Source organism: Canis aureus, chromosome 36, assembly GCF_053574225.1.
Source record: "Canis aureus isolate CA01 chromosome 36, VMU_Caureus_v.1.0, whole genome shotgun sequence".
Lineage (NCBI taxonomy): Eukaryota > Metazoa > Chordata > Mammalia > Carnivora > Canidae > Canis > Canis aureus.
In genome coordinates, this window is record NC_135646.1 from 920,845 (window position 1) to 940,678 (window position 19,834).

A 19,834-nucleotide genomic window follows, 5' to 3' on the forward strand; every position below is an offset into this window, starting at 1 on the left:
CTTATTTAAATTCAATTTGCCAACATATAGTATAACACCCAGTGCTCATCTCATCAAGTGCCCCCCTCAGTGCCCATCACCCAGTTATCCCAAACCCCCGCCCACCTCCCCTTCTGAAACCCTTTGTTTGTTTCCCAGTTAGGAGTCTCTCATGGTTTGTCTCCTTCTCTAATTTTTCCCACTCAGTTCCCCTCCTTCCCTTATAATCCCTTTCACTATTTCTTATATTCCACGTATGAGTAAAACCATATGATGATTGTCCTTCTCTGATTGACTTAGTTCACTCAGCATAATGCCCTCCAATTCTATCCATGTCAAAGCAAATGGTGGACATTCGTCCTTCCTGCTAGCTGAGTGATATCCTGTTGTATACATAGACCACATCTTTTTTTTTATGATTTATGTATGTATGTATGTATGTATGTATTTACTTATGATATATATATATACATATATATATAAGCACACACACATATATACATATATATATAGAGAGAGAGACAGACAGACAGACAGAGAGGCAGAGACACAGGAGGAGGGAGAAGCAGGCTCCATGTGGGAAGCCTGATGCGGGACTTGATCCCGGGACTCCAGGATCGTGCCCTGGGCCAAAGGCAGGCGCCAAACCGCTGAGCCACCCAGGGATCCCCAAACCACAGCTTCTTTATCTGTCATCTTTCAATGTACACCAAAGCTCCTTCCACAGTTGGGCTATTGTGAATATTGCTGCTATGAACATTGGGTGCAGGTGTCCAGCCATTTGACCGCATCTGTATCTTTGGGGTAAATCCCCAGCAGTGCAATTGCTGGGTCATAGGGTAGTGCTATTTTTAACTCTTTGAAGACCTCCACACAGTTTTCCAGAGCGGCTGCACCGGTTCACATTCCCACCAATGGTGCAAGAGGGTTCCCCTTTCTCCACATCCTCTCCAACATTTGTTGCTTCCTGTCTTGTTAATTTTAGCCACTCACACCAGTGTCAAGTGGTATTTCATTGTGGTTTGGATTTGTATTTCCCTGATGGCAAGTGATGTGGGACATTTTTCATGTGCTTGTCGGCCAAGAACTGTATCATCCTCTCAATAGATGCAGAGAAAGCATTTGACAAAATGCAGCATCCAATCCTGATTAAAACTCTTCACAGTGTAGGGATAGAGGGAGCATATCTCAAAATCATAAAAGCGATCTACAAAAAGCCCACAGTGAATATGACTCTCAATGTGGAAAATCTGAGAGCTTTCCCCCTAGATCAGGAGCACAAGGATGCCCCCTCCACCACTGTTGTCCAACGCAGTACAGAAGTGCTCGCCTCAGCAATCAGACAACAGAAGGAAACAAAGGGCATTCAAATTGGCAAAAAAGAAGTCAAACTCTCCCTCTTCGCAAATGACATGATACTGTACGAAGAAAACCCAAAGGACTCCACCCCAAGATTGCTAGAACTCATTTTGTATTTAAAGAAACCACTGTTGGATGCCTTAAACTACGAGTAAGGAAAACGACAATTTGGAGTGATGCCAGAATCCTCACTGCTAACGTGAGACAGTTTTGAGGGGGTAAAGGTTGCCTCTGAGGTGCCCTGCCTACTTCGTGGGATGCCTGGGAGTCGCCGTCTGCCCATAGGCCTCTGACGCTGGAGGAGTAGACTGGTATGAAGGTAATACACGAGGGTGAATGGGGAAAAAAGAAAGAAAGAGAGAAGGAAGGAAGGGAGGAAGGAACGGAGAACCATTGAATTCATCCTTTTAGTTCTGTCATTTAGTTCTGAAAAGTCTTTATTTCTTTTATGCTTTCTTTAGATTCATTTTGTTTGTTGGTCTAACTGGGTTGGCTGCTTCATTTACTGATGACATTCTTACCAGTTCCCTGCCACTCCGTGGAGTCCAGTGGGCTGCAGGGGGGTTCTGTATCCCCTAGCCCAGCCCAAGCACATAGATCTTTTTGTTCCATACTAGAAGTCATTGGCTTGTCCCATGGATGCTTCATTGCTTTGAAGAAGTCTGTGCTTTGCCAGCTTTTCCCAAAGTTCCCAGCTCTCTCCATGATTTGTTTATTTAGTGTTTTCTATTCTCCTCAAAGACTGAGTTGCCATTATTGTTTATTTTCCCTCGTGTGTTCGGTTCACTTCAAAGTGGAAGAAAAGAGGCGCCTTTGATCTACTATGTCATCCCAAATCTAATGTACTAATTATACAGGGTTTGATTTGGGCAACTATATTGTTAGCTGCTAATTTTTAACAAATTTATGCAATTTGTGGGATCAGCTACTTGCCACATCACTAGCTCAGACCAGTCCTCAGAACCATCATCCAAATTTTTATTTTTGACAAACTATTAGAAATAGCAAACAGACAATCCCAGTCTATTGCATTAATGATTTAAAACAATGCTTTTGTCTCCACAGAGCATTTCCTGAGTGAAGAGTTCTATATTCCTGGTGGCTCAGTGTTTCTGATGATTGGAGATGGAAGTGCCACCAGCAAAACATGGACGTCAATGAGCATCACCTGGAAAACGAAATGAGAGCCCTTTGCTTCTCTGTGGAACACAGATTTTATGGGCAAAGCCGGCCAACCTCACAGACTTATGAGTTGTTCGTACACTTTTCTAACTAAAATATACTCTTTGTGTCCCTTAAACTACAATATCATGTTCAGAATTTAAACTTGAGACAATATATACCTCCTCAGTCTCAAAATTCTCTCCCATTAGGCTGAGAGGACTTGAAATTAATGAAATTTAAGCTCTGAGAATGACCCACCACTCGGAGGTAGTAGTGACCATTTTATTAAAAACAGTTTGTCATTGTTAAGTGAAATGTCAAATTTTGGCTTGCAGTGGCAACACAGGGGCAGAGTAAGGAGACCTAGCTGTTCTTCAAGATCTTATTCTTCCCATTTAGTATTGTTATATTTTTGTGTGTGATACAAAAATGTGATTTTTTTGACCTACTTATAATTAATATATACGCCATCAGACAAAATGAATTACAAGGTGCTTCTAAAAGTTTTAAGAATATCGGAAATTTGGTGCAAAGAACTTTACTCTCATTTTCAAAGGAACATGCAGTGCTTTTTACAACCCCGAGAATGCCATTAATGTCAGTGAAATGATATTTTTATTATATGAGTCATAATTCTTGGTACTGTTTAACAGTGGAAAACTATTAATAACTTTAGGTTAATAGCATAGGTCTCTTCTTAGCTTCAAAAAAGTGATTTTGGAATTCTAAGTTACTGACTATTTCATGATGTGGTGACAGTCCAGTAATTCCACTAGCTCTACCTTTCTTCAGTAGACACTGTGATTTGTGTGTGGGTGTTGTCAGAGTTTTGTCATTCCACCAAAAGTTTCAAGAATAGGTTTCCTACATTGTCGTGAGACATTTTTCAGAAATGGAAGTACTTGTATTGACCAAATTCACAGCTTGTATTGATGAAGTCAGGAACAGTGATTGACTAATACTCTCCACGTAATTAATTTATAACCCATCAAAGGGATCCAATCACTTGTTTTGGGGTAGAATTGCTCCTTACTTGCTGGGACAAATATTATTAGCCCTACATGTACTCCTCCTTTCCCCACTTGCTACGTAGAATCCTCTATTAGCCAGGTCCCTTTCTCCCCATCGCCTTCTCTACATTCTAATCACGAAGGAGGAGAAGGCCACGCAGGCCAGGAAGCACGTTAGATTAAGCCACATGAAGAAAAGATTCTGACCAGAGGGAGAAAATGGTGCTTGGATTGGTGCTAAGAAGAGAGAAAGTGTTTGGTGTATGAGAGTTTCCTCAGCAGAATTAGGAAGCAGAAGGAGGGACTCAGCTGAGTTATGACTTTTAGTCCTTTTGATGTACTTGGAGATACACCAGCTAATAATAGACTTCCCTTTTCATTGCTGTTGGTTGTTGGATGGTGCTTCTTTATTCGTTTTTTATTTTTTAAAAATGAATGTTAAGGATTTTATTTATTTGAGAGAGAGAAAGAATGAGCAGGGGAGGAGCAGAGGGAGAGGGAGAAGCATAGAGCCCGACCTAGGGCTCAGTCTCAGGGCCCTGAGATCCTGACCTGAGCTGAAGTCCTATGCTTAACTGACTGAGCCACCCAGGCCCCCTCTTCTTCTTTAAACATGACCTCCTAGGCACCCCTGGGTGGCTCAGCAGTTGAGTGTCTGCCTTCGACTTAGGTAGTCATCCTGGGGTCCTGGGATTGAGTCCCACATTGGGCTCCCCATGGGGAGCCCTTCTGCCTGTGTCTCTGCCTCTCTCTGTGTGTCTCTCTGGAATAAATAAATAAAATCTTAAAAAGAAAAACACCTGACCTCCTAGAGTGGACCCTAAACACTGTGAAACCCCACCCCCACCCCCGTCATCATTATCCAAGGTGGCTCTCTATGGATCTAGAATGGAAATTTTAAGATGGCAGTGATTAAGAAACCACTATTTCCTTTTGAAACAACAATTTTTTAAATAAATACTTAAAGAGCAAAATATTTAGCATGCATTACTTTGCCCTGGACTGCTATTTGTCATGCTGCTGTGGTCTATGATTATCATATAATATGATAGGGATTCTTACTGTACTGACACTTGTATAACATTTCTGAATCATAGAAGCCTCTGGTTTTCAGTGGTATTTTTTGATAATTTTTTCTGGTTTTAAAATTGGCATTTGGGGGGAAAGTATAGAAGATATAAAAAAAGAAAGAAATGTTACTCATAATCTGACTTATTAGAGGTACTTGTTGCTAAACTCTTGGCTTACATTTGTGTATTCTTTTCATATGGCTAAATATGTAGAACTTTTTTTCAAAACAAACTGCATTTAAGGTTTTATATCCTATTTGTTTTTCTCTACTAATGTTGTTGAGGCTGGGAAATCTAGTTTTAATTCTATGAACCTAGCTGAATTTTTTTTTTTTTTCTAAGAGAAGAAAGGGAGCCTGGATATTTGGGGCCAGCTAGCATTCTCTGTCACACAGGCTTCTAGCAGTGAAATACGGAGACAAAAGCTCCTTTGCCTTCTAGAAGGCCCTAGTATAGGTGGCCAGTGTGCTCCTCAGAAATGACCTCTTACTTAGTTCTCTCCACTAATGCACAAGACCGCCTAGCTCATCTGGCTTTTGCCGACATTTAGTACTATCATTGAAATGACTTGTTTGACAGTTTGATAGGAGAAAAAAACAAGTCATCACTATTTGCATTTTCATGCTTATTAGTAGGACTAAATTTTTTTCATGTGTTCATTGGCCATGTGCATTTCATTTCCTCTTTGTGAAGTGCCCTTTTATGTATTTAGCCCGTTTTTGATGTCTGTATTCAGTCATTTGGGGCATTATGCTGGTTGAAATTAGTATCTCTAGCAAGGAGAGAGAGGGTATTCTGTGTACGTGTGTGTTAAGGATTAAAAATGACTTTAACACAAACAACAGACTTCCTTAGGGTTGTAGAAAACCTTACTGAGAAACAACAAAATGGTAAAGTGTTATTTGGCTCCTTTATAACTTGGGAAACTCAAGCCTATATTGGTTTTATCAGGATGCAGCAGGCAAACCAAAAAGACTGGAAATCATACCCTCCACATGATTAACCATGGATCCTCTAAATTCTCAGAAAAGTAGTGGAGCAATGCCAGCTTATCTTTCCAATAAGAGCTACCCTTGGAGTCAGGCTGACAGCTGATCGTCCAGCGTGGTCAGTGGGCCCAGCGCCCAAGGGAAGGCTGTTTTGCGATGGGAGGGTGTCCAGAGCTCCCATCAAGTGCCCAGGATGGGAAGGACAAACACAAATGAGACTTGAGAAATGAAAGCTCTTCCTCCTTCTGCTGCTTGCATTTCTGCATCACTGTTAACCAGACGTCCTTCTGCCCCTTTGTAGTCAAATGTTCCAAGGGAATAAAAATCTCAGTGGGCTTTCAACATATGCTCTTTGGCCACAAGGTCAAGCATGTATTAAGTGACACGTCACTGTGTTCTAATGGTTGTCATAAGGAAGTGTGGTTGTGTCTTAATTTTAGAGACCTAAGTACCCGCACCCTACTACCTCAGCAGCAGGCAAGCCCTACCAACTTCCCAAGCTTTGTGGCAGGAAAATGGGGCTCACCAACCATAACTGGGTCTCGTTTGGTGGTTCCCAGGCAGGATCCCTCATAGTATGGTTGAGAATAAAGTACACTGTTCTGTTTGCTGTGGGCGATAGTGCACCAATCCAAGCAAACATTGACTTTTCTGGGGAATATGCATTTAATATAGAAGAATATTTCTGGAAGTGGGGTGGATCACTTGATACATTGGTTGATCACTCACAGGGTCATCCAATTTAAGCTGTGTCTACCCCAACCCACCATGTGATACAACTCCATGAGAGATGCCTGGGCTACACACAGTTGATAGTTGTTTATCCATTTCTAAAGGCAGCTGGCTGAGTTGGCTTTAAAATGGGTGATCTCTTGGGCAGCCCTGGTGGCCCAGCGGTTTAGCGCCGCCTTCAGGTGAGGGTGCCATCCTGGAGACCCAGGATGGAGTCCCATGTCAGTCCCTGCATGGAGCCTACTTCTCTCTCCGCCTGTGTCTCTGCCTATCTCTTTCTCTGTATCTCTCATGAATAAATAAATAAAATCATTTAAAAAAATGGGTGATCTCAACTGTGATTTGAATAGTAAATCATCACCTGGAATTTGCAAAGAAGTGAAAGAAAAGCTTTTATTTTTGATGGGTGTAACTTTCTAATTTCAGAGATGCCTTTTAATTCTTCTCTCTTCAATAATTTACAAGAATTAACTATTTGATGGTAAATTATATAGAATTATTGTCTTGGGATTTGGGGTGCACATGACTAAACACCCATCCTTCTCATTAAACTGAGAAAGGCATTACACTTCTTCTAATCAGATAAATACTTCTGAAGCAAATAATCTCAGATTGCACTTTAGGCAGTATTTGCTATAGCACTGAAATGTTTCAATGGTGAACAAGTTTTGAATATCAGAGTATTTTCAATTTCTGCAATCTTACTACACACGTATTGACTTCTAGGCCTGTAACGTCCCCAAACCGAATCTTTATTCTCCTGCCTCTTTTAGGCAGCAGAGCTGTGTCCTAGTTGATTAATAGATTAAGACTTGCAGAATATGGCTGCATTTCTCTGCTCTATTATTGACTTTTTTGTTCCCTCCTGACGTAAGCCATTTAATTTTTCAATCTCTATATCTCTATATAAAAAAGAGGTCACAGAGCACTTAGAAGAATTGCATTATTCTAGTGTTCTGGTGCTTGAATTATCAAAATTAAATCATATTAAATGACTTTGTGTAATTTTTTTTCTACATCTTAGAATACCTTGAGGCCATTCAAAATTCTCCGCCTTCACATAATAGGGACCAGCAAGAAATGGTGAGACTGGCTTCAAGGTCATGGTGGAGATGCTGGAAAGCCCAGAATCTGATTAAACTGATTAAAGTTTAATCAAGTTAAAGTTTTCAAATAAGTCAAGGTTTATATGTGATAATACAGTCTCAGTCCTGAAAACTTGACAGGGACTTGAATTTTCCACCATTACCAACATTTCCCTTAGTTAGGACTTATTGTTTTGAGGAAACTTACCTAGTTGTAGCACTACCAAATAATTTTGATAGTTTATCACCATCGTGTAAGGTCCCAACCTTAATAGTACTTTTCAGGTGTGGAGGTGGGGATGGGGAGGAGAATAAAGATCAGAGAAAAAGATGTTGGATTCCGCAGCAGAAAGCTCAAGGAGGACAGGGGAGAGTAGGTGCAGAGGGGTACCAGAAAGTCCCCTAGAGAAGGAGCAGGCACCAAGAGGGAAGGGAACAACACTGGTCACCAGCCCACACAGTATTTCTCTTACATTAACCGGGGGCTGAGCACAAGTATCTTTTCCACTGGGGATGGTTCTTCCTCTTGCATAATGAAAGTCTTGTAGATGGTGGGCTGCTTTGAGTGTGGCTTTATTTTTTTATTTATTTTTATTTTTTTATTTTTTTTAATTTATGATAGTCACACACACACACAGAGAGAGAGAGAGAGAGGCAGAGACACGGGCAGAGGGAGAAGCAGGCTCCATGCACCGGGAGCCCGATGTGGGATTCGATCCTGGGTCTCCAGGATCGCACCCTGGGCCAAAGGCAGGCGCCAAACCACTGCGCCACCCAGGGATCCCATATTTTTTTATTTTTTTTAAAGATTTTATTTATTTGAGACAAAGAGAGAGCAAGAGAGAGAGAAAGAGAAGAAGACTCCCCGCTGAGTGGAGAGCCTGACATGGGGCTCCATCCCAGGACCCTGAGATCTGAGGCGAAGGCAGATGCTTAACACACTAAGCCACCCAGGCGCCCCTTGAGTGTGGCTTTAAATGAGAGTAAAAGAACTTTTCCTCAGAAAATAAGAGAATTCTATTGAAGAGAAGAGTGTGGAAGAAGAAAATAAGATATAATCACAGGATAGAAAGTAATGATTCTCAATGTGTTTTTGAAGAGTGATCTCAGCTGTCTTGGGAGTCAGCCCCTCAAAGGCTACATGTAGTTGTGTATGTTAATAGGTTGTAGGGTTAAGAATAAAGGGGAGGGCCTAAGAAGCCGTTTGTTATTTCAAATGCTAAAGAAAGGTCAAGGGGCACATCCAAAACTGTCCGATGATCTACTTTGGAAAATGGGGAGTTTGCTAGAGAGAGGGACCCTCATGAGACACAGAAACCTTGTGTTCGGACTTAATCAACCATTACACACAGTTTTGTCCCTCCCTTGGCTTCCCAAGGATTAATTTTCATAATCAAATTCACTGGTGTGGACGGGAAGGAAGTAGAGTCAGGGGAGATCATTTCCTTAAATATTGCTTTCTAGGTGGCAAAGGTCACCTGACAGTTAACCAAGGACCAAACCAAAGGTTCTAGATCTTGGCAGAAAAGTGGGAAGTGAATTGCTGGGTTTTTTTGAGGCTTATGAAATAACCTGGCTGCTGTGACCAACTGTGTCATCCAAGTTAAGGGTGACTTAAAAATTCACAAAGTTTGGGTAAGAAAGTCTAGAGGGGAGGTGGCAGGGCAGGAAATCCCAGTTTAGAAGATCATCTCAAGGCACTTCACAGTTGTTCTCACCTCACCAATCACTCTGGCACCTAACATGGTAGAACCATGATGGACAGCCTTTTCTTTTAATCAGATGAAGTTCCTTATTATTTTGTTTTAAAATTTTCGTAAACTTTAAAACAATATCATAACCAATTAAAACTCCCTAGGTGGAAGCAATTTTCAACTTAAGTTGGTATTTAAACCATAGCTCCTAGTTACTTTCTTTGGAATTCCGTAACATTTGACTTGATGTACTGGAAACCAGGGTCCTATGGAGCCTATTAGAGGCTCATTCTACTGTGATTCAGAGCGTGAGAGATGCTCTGTTTTGTGCCACAAAAGAGCTTCTAGCTGCATCAACTGTAAATGTGGTGGTGTAAATCTAGCGCCTCTAATGAGAAGTTAGCTTAAAATATGCAGCCTGTCAACAGTGAGTCAGTCAGCAGCAGCGGAGAGACATACCAGGAGAACACGGCATACAGGGTAGAAGCTACAAGGCTTTCAGGCACAGGGGTATCATCCTGAGTCCTGGGGGTTGTACTCTGAAGGTCGTAACCACGCCTCCGTCCCCTGGTCTCTTCTGTCCCACCCCTGGCTAATGACCCGGGAATCCTAGAAGTTGGACCTGGCCAGGGTCTAAATGGCCTAGTTCAGAACTAAGGAAACTGAGGCCCAGAGATGTTTGACTATAAGATTTCAATATGGCCAGTTGGAAGTTAAGAATGTAATCGGAGGCCAAGGGACCATTTGTTCCACTGTGTAAAAGATGTGACATCAAGGCCACAACTAGGTCATGCTCACCACAACCAAACCTGCATTCGGTATGGTGAAGCCACAATGAATAGAGACATGCCTAACAGTCAACACAGCTCCTAAAAGGTACTTCATCCGCTTTCTAGGAGTAAATTATATTCTGGGGAAATCTGGCTATATGGACCTTGAGTCAGATTCCAGCTCAGGTTGCGGACTGGTCATGTGGTTCAAACTTGGAAGCTTGGGCCTTGGAAGCCCAGATGGTCCTGGTCCATCCCACTGTTCTGCCCTTGGAGCTGGGGTCACAGCCTGACCACCTGGGTCAGGAGGATCCGGGAGTTCGTGGGATTATGAGGCCGTGCCTTGGCAGGGAGGCAAATGGAGCATGACAGCTGTGTCCCCAGTGTGAGCAGTCACATGGAGGGAGGCTCAAGACTGCAGCAGGCAGGCCCTGTCCTGTAGGTAGGTCACACCAGCACCGCTGCCTCGACTGGCCTGGAGCTGCCTAGCCGGGTCTCCCAGGTGATCCCTACTGTGGACCGATGCACTAGAAGAGCATAAACAGGAACTGCTTCATATGAAGCAGTTGGAAGCAGTTGGAAGCCCAGCTTTGTGAAGAGCACCTGTTAATATGTGAACGTCAGAATTTCTAATACTTGGGGACGCCTGAGAGGCTCAGTGGTTGAGGGCCTGCCTTCAGCCCAGGGCATGATTAGAGTCCCGGGATCGAGTCCCACATCAGGCTCCCTGCATGGAGCCTGCTTCTCCCTCTGCGTGTGTCTCTGCCTCTCTCTCTCTGTCTCTCATGAATAAATAAAATCTTAAAAAGAATTTCTAATACTTGACATGCCATGAATTAATTCCCTAAACTGAGCGTGTGTCATAATTAATAACTTAGAGTCTCAGGTTTTTGGCTCCTAGAGCCAATGTTTCCCTTGTGTTGGGATAAATGGAATGACGAGCCACACAGGAGGAGGAAGCCTCTGTGGATGCGTTCGTAAAAAAAAAAAAAAAAAAAAAAAAAAAAAAAAAAAAAAACCGGTTGGAAAAGAAATCCAAGACATGGCTGTTATAAGTCTACCACCACCAGGGGTTATCCTGAGGGAAACCACTTTTGGGAAATAGGCCTATATGAGCAAAACTGTCAAGAGAAATGTCATAGACTTGAGGAGAAGATTGGTGTTAAAGACTCTTAGTCCTTCGTTCTGACATTTTTTGGGTTTCATTTTGGTAAAAGCTGTTTTTCCACAACATTCAGAGGTTTGCTAAAAAAAATGTCATTTTATTTTTCGTTCAAATGGTTAAGCCTCTCAAACTCTAATGTCTGGTATCCACAGCTTGAAAGTACCCTGCCATAGAATGATTTAGTTTTATATTCCAAAGAAACATGAGAAATGAACCTGTGCCTTACCAGAAGCTGAAGCAATGTTCTGTTATTAAAAAGTATATATATTTTTCTACCAAATTGTTGTAGAAAGGAAGTATAACTACATTGATCATCTGATTATCAGAGCCCCGGTTTTGGACAGAAGACTGTGTAACTGGAAAATGTTTTATATCCCCAGAGTACCTGGCATATTTATTAGGAGGTTTACATTTGGGACAGCAGTGTGCTTTTATTCTATAAACATTTACTGCACAAAACAAAGGGATTAACAGAGAGTCAATCCTTGAAATTAAAAGCAAAATCTGTAAAAAAAAAAAAAAATAGAGTTGGCATTCTGTCTTTGGTTTCACATCTGTGTATTACTCCCAATACCATTACCGCTGGGTAGTTATCTAGTACCTTTGCCATCGATGACCTTGCTCAGTCTTCCTCACTCTGTGCATTGGGTGTTGTATTTGTTTTCTGGGGCTGCCACAGCAAAATAGCTCAGGATCTGTGCCTTCGGTGACAGAAATGGATTTTCTCACAGTTCTGGAAGCTACAAGTCCTAGTCGGGGTGCGGCAGGGTTGGCTCCCTCCGAGGGAGACTCTCCTTGGCTTGCCAGTGGCTGCGCTCTTGTGGCTGTGTCTTCACATGCTGCTCCTTCCCCAGGAGCACCCTGGTGTCTCTGATAAGGGCACCAGTCAGAGTGGATTGGGGTTCCACCCCAACAGCCTCGTTTTAACTTAATCACCTCTTCGGATGTTCTCTCTAAATACAGTAACATGTCAGTAGCATGTCGAGGTCCTAGGAGTCGAGATTTCAATATCGAAATTTTGGGGGCGAGGAAAATTCAGCCCTAACAGATGTCATTTCCATTTTACAGATGAGGAAACTGAGGCTCGTCACCAGATTCTTACCACACTGATTCTACCTAAATATGTAAGAAATGTGGAAATTTGTATGGCCATGATAAAGTGATGCTAGATTCAGTCTCCTATGTCAAATCACATAGAATCTATTTTAAACCAACACTGGAATTTAGCTACAATCTTACCTACCTTATTTATTGAGTTTATAGATCTTTAAATTATTTAGGATAAAAGAATCTGAAACTTTAACTCACCAAAGATAACTTACCTTCAAACTATAGAATTCCTTGGAGGCATAAAATAAAGCATTTAAGGCATCAGAATTTCTAATATCATACATTCTAAGATTCAGTTGGTTTTTTAATATATTTATATATATTTTTTCTTGTTTCTTCTTTCCATTCTTATGAAGCCATCACGACTCTTGTTGTGCCACTTACCAGTCGTGTAACCTGTGGCAAGTTATTTAATATCGTGGTGTGTCAGCTTCTTCATTCATAGAACAGCAATTTCTGCAATTCAGGGTCATTATAAAAAGCAACTGAGTTAATGCATGCAGAATACTTAAAGTTGCTCCTGGTGTGCAGAGTAAATACATAATAAGTGTGAACAAATATTATTATAATATCTATGCACATATATCACGTACCCAGTTTTGTTTACGAAAGCAGGATCGGTACACTCTACCGGTGTCGGTCAGTGCCTTGTTTTCCAGTCTCCTGCGTCCTGCTCGGTGATACCATAGCTCCCCTCGAACAATATCTCCTTTGCCAAGTGGCGCGGTTTTAGGCTTTGCTAGCAGAGGAAGCGATTTCTCTTTCATTGAAAAGCACAGCAAAAACAAAATAATCCGGGTAAAAAATGGGCCGAAGACATGAACAGACGTTTCTCCAAAGAAGACACCCACATGGCCAACAGGCACATGGGAAGATGCTCATCACCCCGCATCAGGGAAACACAGATGGAACCACAATGAGACACCCCCTCGCACCTGTCGGAACGGGTAAAATGAACAAATCAGGAAACAACAGGTGTTGGCTAGGATGTAGGGAAAGGGGAGCCTCTTACACTGTTGGTGGGAACGCAGGCTGGTGCAGCCACGGTGGAGAACAGGGTGCAGGGTCGTCAAGAAGTTAGAAACAGAGCTGCCCTGTGACCCAGCAACTGCACTGCTGGGGATTTACCCAAACAATACGAAGATACTAATTTGAAGGGACACACGCAGCCCAGTGTTCATAGCAGCATCGTCCGCAGTAGCCAGATTGTGGAAACAGCCCCAGTGTCCATTGACCGATGATTGGATAAAGAAGAGGTGGAGTATTAGCAAAAATAGGAATTAACTCTCGCCATTCACAACAACGTGCATGGAGCTAGAGGGTAATCCCATATGATCTCACTCGTGTGTGGAATTTAAGAAACAAAACGAATAAACACAGGGAGAAAAAGGAGAGGCAAGCTGAGAAACAAACTTTTTTTTATTGGAGTTCAATTTGCCAGCATATAGCATAACATCCCGCCAAGTGCCCCCCTCAGTGCCCGTCACCCAGTCACCCCCACCCCCCGCCCACCTCCCCTTCCACAACCCCTTGTTGGTTTCCCAGAGTTAGGAGTCTCTCAGGATTTGTCTTCCTCTCTAGTTTTTCCCACTCATTCTCCCTCCTTTCCCCTTTAATCCCTTTCACTATTTCTTATATTCCAGATGAGTGAAACCATGTGATGTTTGTCCTTCTCCGACGGACTGACTTCACTCAGCATCATACCCTCCAGGTCCCTCCACGTGGAAGCAAATGGTGGGATCTGTCGTTTCTAACGGCTGAGGACTATCCCACTGTACACAGAGGCCACAGCTTCCTTATCCCTCATCTGTCGATGGACCCCGAGGCTCCTCCCACAGTTTGGCTACTGTGGATGCTGCTGCTAGAAACATTGGATGCAGGTGTCCCGGCGCTTCACTGCATCTGTATCTTTGGGGTAAATAGAGAAACAAACTCTTAACTCTAGAGAACAAGCCGACGGTTACTGAAGGGGGGGCCGGGGGTGGGCTGACGGGCCGTCAAGAGGGCACTGGTGGCGAGCCCCGAGCACTGTCTGGAGGAGCCAAGTCACTAAATTCTACACCTGAAATTAATCGAAAGCTGCATGTTGACTAACTGGAATGTAAATAAAAACTTGGAAAAAAAAGGACAAGCACAGCTGCCAGGGGCTTGCAGAAGGGCCACTGGGGCTTCCTCTCGGGCTCTGGGAGGGCGCCCCAGTGGCCAGCCGCCCACTCCCGATGCAGACCAGCTCTGGTCTGTGGCTACCCCGGGACCGCGTGTGCCACCAGCCGGAGCAGACAGTTCCGGGTCCCCTCGGCGGCGGGCTGGTGACGGGAGTCTCACCTCTGCTCCTTGGCACAAATAAATACACCTTTTGTGAGCTTACACTACTTTCTCGCTGCTGCCGTAACAAAGTAGCACACACTCTGTGACCGGCCACCCCGCCAGTGTGGTATCTGACGGCTGTGGAGGTGACCAGGCCCGGTCAGTGTCCACGGGCCGCTATCACTGTGACAGTGGGGCCGGCTGGGACCCCCGAGTCAAGGGGCTCGGGACTGCGTGCCATCGGGGCTGGGACACCGAGTCATCGGGACCGGGACCTCTGAGTCTAGGGGGGCTGGGACCGCCAAGTCACTGGGGCCAGGACTGCCGTGTCATCAGGCCCGGGACTGCCGTGTCACTGGGGCTGGGACCGCCGAGTCTAGGGGGACTGGGGCCACCAAGTGATCGGGGCCAGGACCACCGCGTCATCGGGGCCGGGACTGCCATGTCTTCGGGGCCGGGACCATGTGCCATCGGGGCCGGGGCCATGGTGACAGCGGGGCTGCCTTCGCCGGCAGAGGCCCGGGAGTGCCCAGCAGCCAGCCAGCCAGCACCCAGGCGGTCCCGCTCCCGGTGGCCCGTCCCCCCGCAGCCACCAGTGCCCGGTGTCTGCCCGCTCATGCTGCCTTCCACGTGGCCGGCCTCGAGGTTGCGCTCGGTCACCGTGAGCCCACCTGGGTCACCCAGGGTCCCCTCCTCGTGCCAGTCCGGCCGATGAGCCACCCCGGGCCCCGGTGACCTTCCGAGTCCCTCGTGGGCTCCTCACGGCTGTTTCTGGGGTTGCCTAGAACACGGGGGACTCGGGGAGCCGTGACTGAGGCCGCAGCTTTTCAGCTGGCTTCATGGGCCTCGCGGCCTTTGTGTCGCCTTCCCCTTCGCGGTGTCCTGGGAGCCGCAGGCCCCCGCTGGCTTCCAGGCCGGCTGTGCGGGGCGGCGGAACTGGGCTTCGGTGGACACTGCCATTTCATTAAGTGGCTGTGCTGCCACTTCTCTAGAAATCCAGCATCTATTGGAGGGCCATGCCAACTAGAGACATTTTTTTGACACAAGAAGAGCCCATGATATTTTTTTAAATGGGAAACACAGATTTCAGGACAGTTACAAGCACAACCGAGAAAAGTAAAATCATTTATCACTTCCGGTTTAGAAATGGGGAGCTTGGGGCACCTGGGGGGCTCAGGGGTCAAGCGTCTGTCTTCCGCTCGGGGCGTGATCCCGGGGTCCTGGGATCGAGTCCCGCATCAGGCTCCCTGCAGGGAGCCTGCTTCTCCCTCTGCCTCTCTCTCTTTCTTTCTCTCTCTGTGTCTCTCATGAATAAGTAAATAAATAAATAAAATCTTTGGGGGAAAAAAAAAGAAGGTAAATCCTATTCTGCAAAGTTAAAGGCCGGTGGGAAAATATCCTTTTCCACTGACCATATGAAGGCAAGGAATTGTTAATACAGAACTTAAAAATAATCAGGAGGGAAACGATGGTCTACCTTATCAGGTGGCAGAGGGCGGGGCAAAGGTCCTTAGAAACGACTCCCATCAATTGGAAGTGACAGGTAAGCCTCACCCCTACCCTCCAAATAAGAAGAACTAACCCACATCTCATAGTTACAGCTTGGGAAGTTCCAGCCAATAGGAACAATAATGGTGGTCAAGGTAAAAACCATTGACCATATACCTCCCACATTCCAGACCCCAGGCACAAACTTCGTTTATTTAACAGGTAGTTACTGAGAATTTTAGTGGCCATTTAGTTTTAGAGAGCAGGGGCAGGGGCAGAGGGAAGAGCAGGAATGTTACGCAGCCTCACACCCCAACAGAGCCTGACATGGGGCTCGACCACAACCCTGAGATCACGACCTCAACCGACTGAGCCACCCAGGGGCCCTTAGTGGCCATTTAAAATAAGTTAATACATAGAGCCAAGAAGAGAACTCGACACTTAGCAAGTATTCTAGACAAGTCTGCTATTATTATTACAGTCAGGAGGTACAACAGAGCTACTGGGCTTATATAGAAGGGGCTCCCAAGACACCTGACACCACCCCCTCCCTGAAAAGCCAGTGATGCACCCCAGAGATACGTGTGGGAGCCTTACATATAAGCCTTACAGCTTATATGTGGGTTAAGACTGTCAGAAGGTACATTTAGCATAAACATCAAAAACACTGCTGAAACCCGGGATTGAACCAGGGACCTTTAGATCTTCAGTCTAATGCTCTCCCAACTGAGCTATTTCAGCTTGTTCAGGCAGCTTTTCCTGTAGAACTATAATGGAATAATATTTGTCTTACAACAGTAAAAAAAAAAAAGAAAAAGTCAATATTCAGGTTCAGCTGGGGGTAGACATTTAACAAACAGTACAGAGATGATGAGGCAAGTTTCCTGTTTGTTTCTTTTTTAAAAGATGTTATTTATTTATTCACAAGAGAGGCAGAGACACAGGCAGAGGGAGAAGCAGGCTCCCGCCCTGAGCCGAAGGCAGACGCTCAACCACTGAGCCACCTGGGCGTCCCCACTTCTACAAAATCTTAAAGTGAGAGGGGCAAATGAATCCCATTAGTAGCAATGATTATAACAGTAAATGAAACATAATGAATGAATAATTTGCTCTGGATTTTTGTTCTGTGTCAGACTCTGTTTTGAGCAATTTATAGGAATTAGTGATGAAGAAATCTAAAAAGCAAGCAGCGAATAGGCATTGATAAGCATCTGAGTGATGGTGGAGGGAGCAGTGTACCTTTGATGGGGTTCTATAAAGGAGTAGGAAGTTACCAATGTCACAGGGTCCAAGCAAGAACAGGTGGGCACTGGCAGTGTGCAGAGCATCTAGAGAAAACGCTGCCATTATCTTTTTAAGGCCAGAGATCATAAATGGTCGAGTACAATCTATTCAATAATATATAGAAAATTAAATAAGTGGTGATAGCTTACATATTTATCATCGAACTCATACTGATCACAAAAATACTAAACTTCTTCCTTTAATTTCTCATTCTTAGTATGGTGTTTAATTCACGATATAAAACACATTTATAGGGAACCCTGGGTGGCGCAGCGGTTTAGCGCCTGCCTTTGGCCCAAGGCGCGATCCTGGAGACCTGGGATCGAGTCCCACGTCGGGCTCCCGGTGCGTGGAGCCTGCTTCTCCCTCTGCCTGTGTCTCTGCCTCTCTCTTTCTCTGTGTGACTATCATAAATAAATAAAAAAATACACATTTATAATCTTTATTATTATTAATTGTTATAATTTGCATGAAATCCCTTTAAAAACTCCAGTGGCACCCAGAGTACTCTGGAATTACATTTGTAAATCATTCTCTTTGAGAACGTAAAACGTCAGCTAGAACTGATAACGTGGCCCATCTAAACCTGTTAGAAACAGTATCAATGGTTTAAAGTCTAGTATTTCTTCCAGCATGAGTTCATTTTGTTTCTACATTTGGGATCTGTAATCAGCGGAATGGAAATTAAAATTGTGTTCACGCTTTTCTTTCCCTCAGGGTCTGTGATGCTCTCCAAATTAACTCCAAAATGCATTCAACCTATTTCCTGAAAAGTCTGGTGGATAATTTTATGGAGGTTGTTCAGTGTCACAGAGACAACAGAGCTTTTCAGGTAAACTAATGGAGGAGGAGAAGGACTGAGATAGAGAAAGAACAGGGAAGAAAAAGTGAGTATCCTCTTTTATTTTATTTTTTTAAAGATTTAGGGACACCTGGGTGGCTCAGTGGTTGAGCGTCTGCCTTCAGCTCAGGGTGCGATCCCAGAGTCCTGGGATCGAGTCCCACAACAGGATCCCTGCATGAAGCCTGCTTCTCCCTCTGCCTCTCTCTCTCTCTCTCATCTCTTGTGAATAAATAAATAAAAATATTTTTAAAATAAATAATAAAAAATAAAAAGAATTTATTTATTCCAGACAGAAAGACAGAAAGGAGAGAGAGCAAGCCAGGGGAGGGGCAAAGGGAAAGAATCTTCACGTCGACTCTGCACTGAGCAGGGAGCCTGAAGGGGGCTCAATCTCACGACTCCGAGGACACAGCCTGAGCTCCAACCAAGAGTCGGATGCTCAACCTGCTGAGCCACCCAGACATCCCATGAACATGTGGGTATCCTCTTAGGAAAGGGCTCAGAAATTAGGAGTAGATTAGAAAAAATTAGGCTGCAGTGTCTACTTTTCCAGGTACACAGGGGGTGGGCTTCTCCTTAGAAAGGAAACTGAGGAACACGGATCTCCAGTCTTGAGAACCTCTGATGGCTTAGTGTAGAATTGGCACATGTTCAAGGACGAGCACATCTTTCAGGACATTATTTTAAAATTCTACATTTCCACCTTTTAATCATCTTTTACATTAAAAAGCTGTAAAAGCCAGGGGGATGCCTGGTTGGTTCAGTTGGTAGAGCATGCATCTCTTGATCTTGAGGTTGTGAGTTTGAGCCCCATGTTGGATATAGAGATTACTTAAAAAAATAAAATCTTTTTTAAAAATTTAAAAACTGTAAAAGCCATTTCGAAACATACAACAGTGATTACTATAGGCCAAAATGCAGTCACATCTTGGTTTAAAAAATTTAGAAAATGGTCCTGACTGAACGTGAAAGCACAAACTCTCTCTCTCTCTTTTTTCTTTCCATAAGTTGCCTCTTATTCTGTCTTAAACAATTCCCTTTTTTTTTTTTTTTAGTTCGTTTCAGAAGAAAGTTCATAGGAGTAATCCTATACAGCCAGTGGAAAAGAATGGTCACAGAGAGACTAGAGCCATGTACCCAACCCTCTCAAGAACCTCACTCCAAAAATACAGTGTCAAAAGCTCCAAGATGTGTGAAATTATCTCTATTTATTTTCATTCTGAATGAAATACACCTGGATAATTTTGTGTAACTGATGACGATCACAATTATCCTCTTTTCTCTTTTAGAAGCAGCCTTGATATCTTTCTGCTAGGATAACGAAGGGTAGATTTGAGAAATGCTACATAATTTGCATGTTTTCACTTCGTTTGTATGCTTGGTCTGAGTTTTCCTATCAGGTTAAAGATCTGAGTTGACTGAATATGCCTTTTTATAGGCATGTAAGATCCATCTCTACCATCAGCGCCTTTCCCCGTTGGGGGGGATTCTTAGCTTCTCTTACCCACGTATCACTAATTTTATGCCTATCAATCCTGCCTTCTGATGAAAAGGAAGGAGGGATCACTTACTTTATTTCTGGGACATTGCCTCTCCCGTTCACTTGGCAGGAATTCTCTGCAGAGATGACAACCAATCCAGGACCTACTGACTAGCCTACAGTGACCTGGGAAAGCCTTCAGAGGTTATTTTACAGAGCTGATAAAATTGTTCAACCAGAAGACCAAGAATACACACTTTGATCTCTTGTCAATGTTTCGGCCTTGTAAAAAAAAGTAACTTTG

At 43.9% G+C, this 19,834-nt stretch overlaps 2 non-coding genes across 2 annotated transcripts; one reads left to right on the top strand and one right to left on the bottom strand.

Annotated features, from left to right (window-relative positions):
* Positions 1–1,473: 1,473 nt before the first annotated feature.
* On the top strand, positions 1,474–1,620 carry LOC144306285 (U12 minor spliceosomal RNA). Its single transcript, XR_013373360.1, has one exon. It is a non-coding gene; the product is annotated as a U12 minor spliceosomal RNA (small nuclear RNA).
* Positions 1,621–16,590: 14,970 nt separating this feature from the next.
* Positions 16,591–16,663, bottom strand: TRNAF-GAA (transfer RNA phenylalanine (anticodon GAA)). Its single transcript has one exon. It is a non-coding gene; the product is annotated as a tRNA-Phe (tRNA).
* Between the last annotated feature and the right edge of the window lie 3,171 nt (positions 16,664–19,834).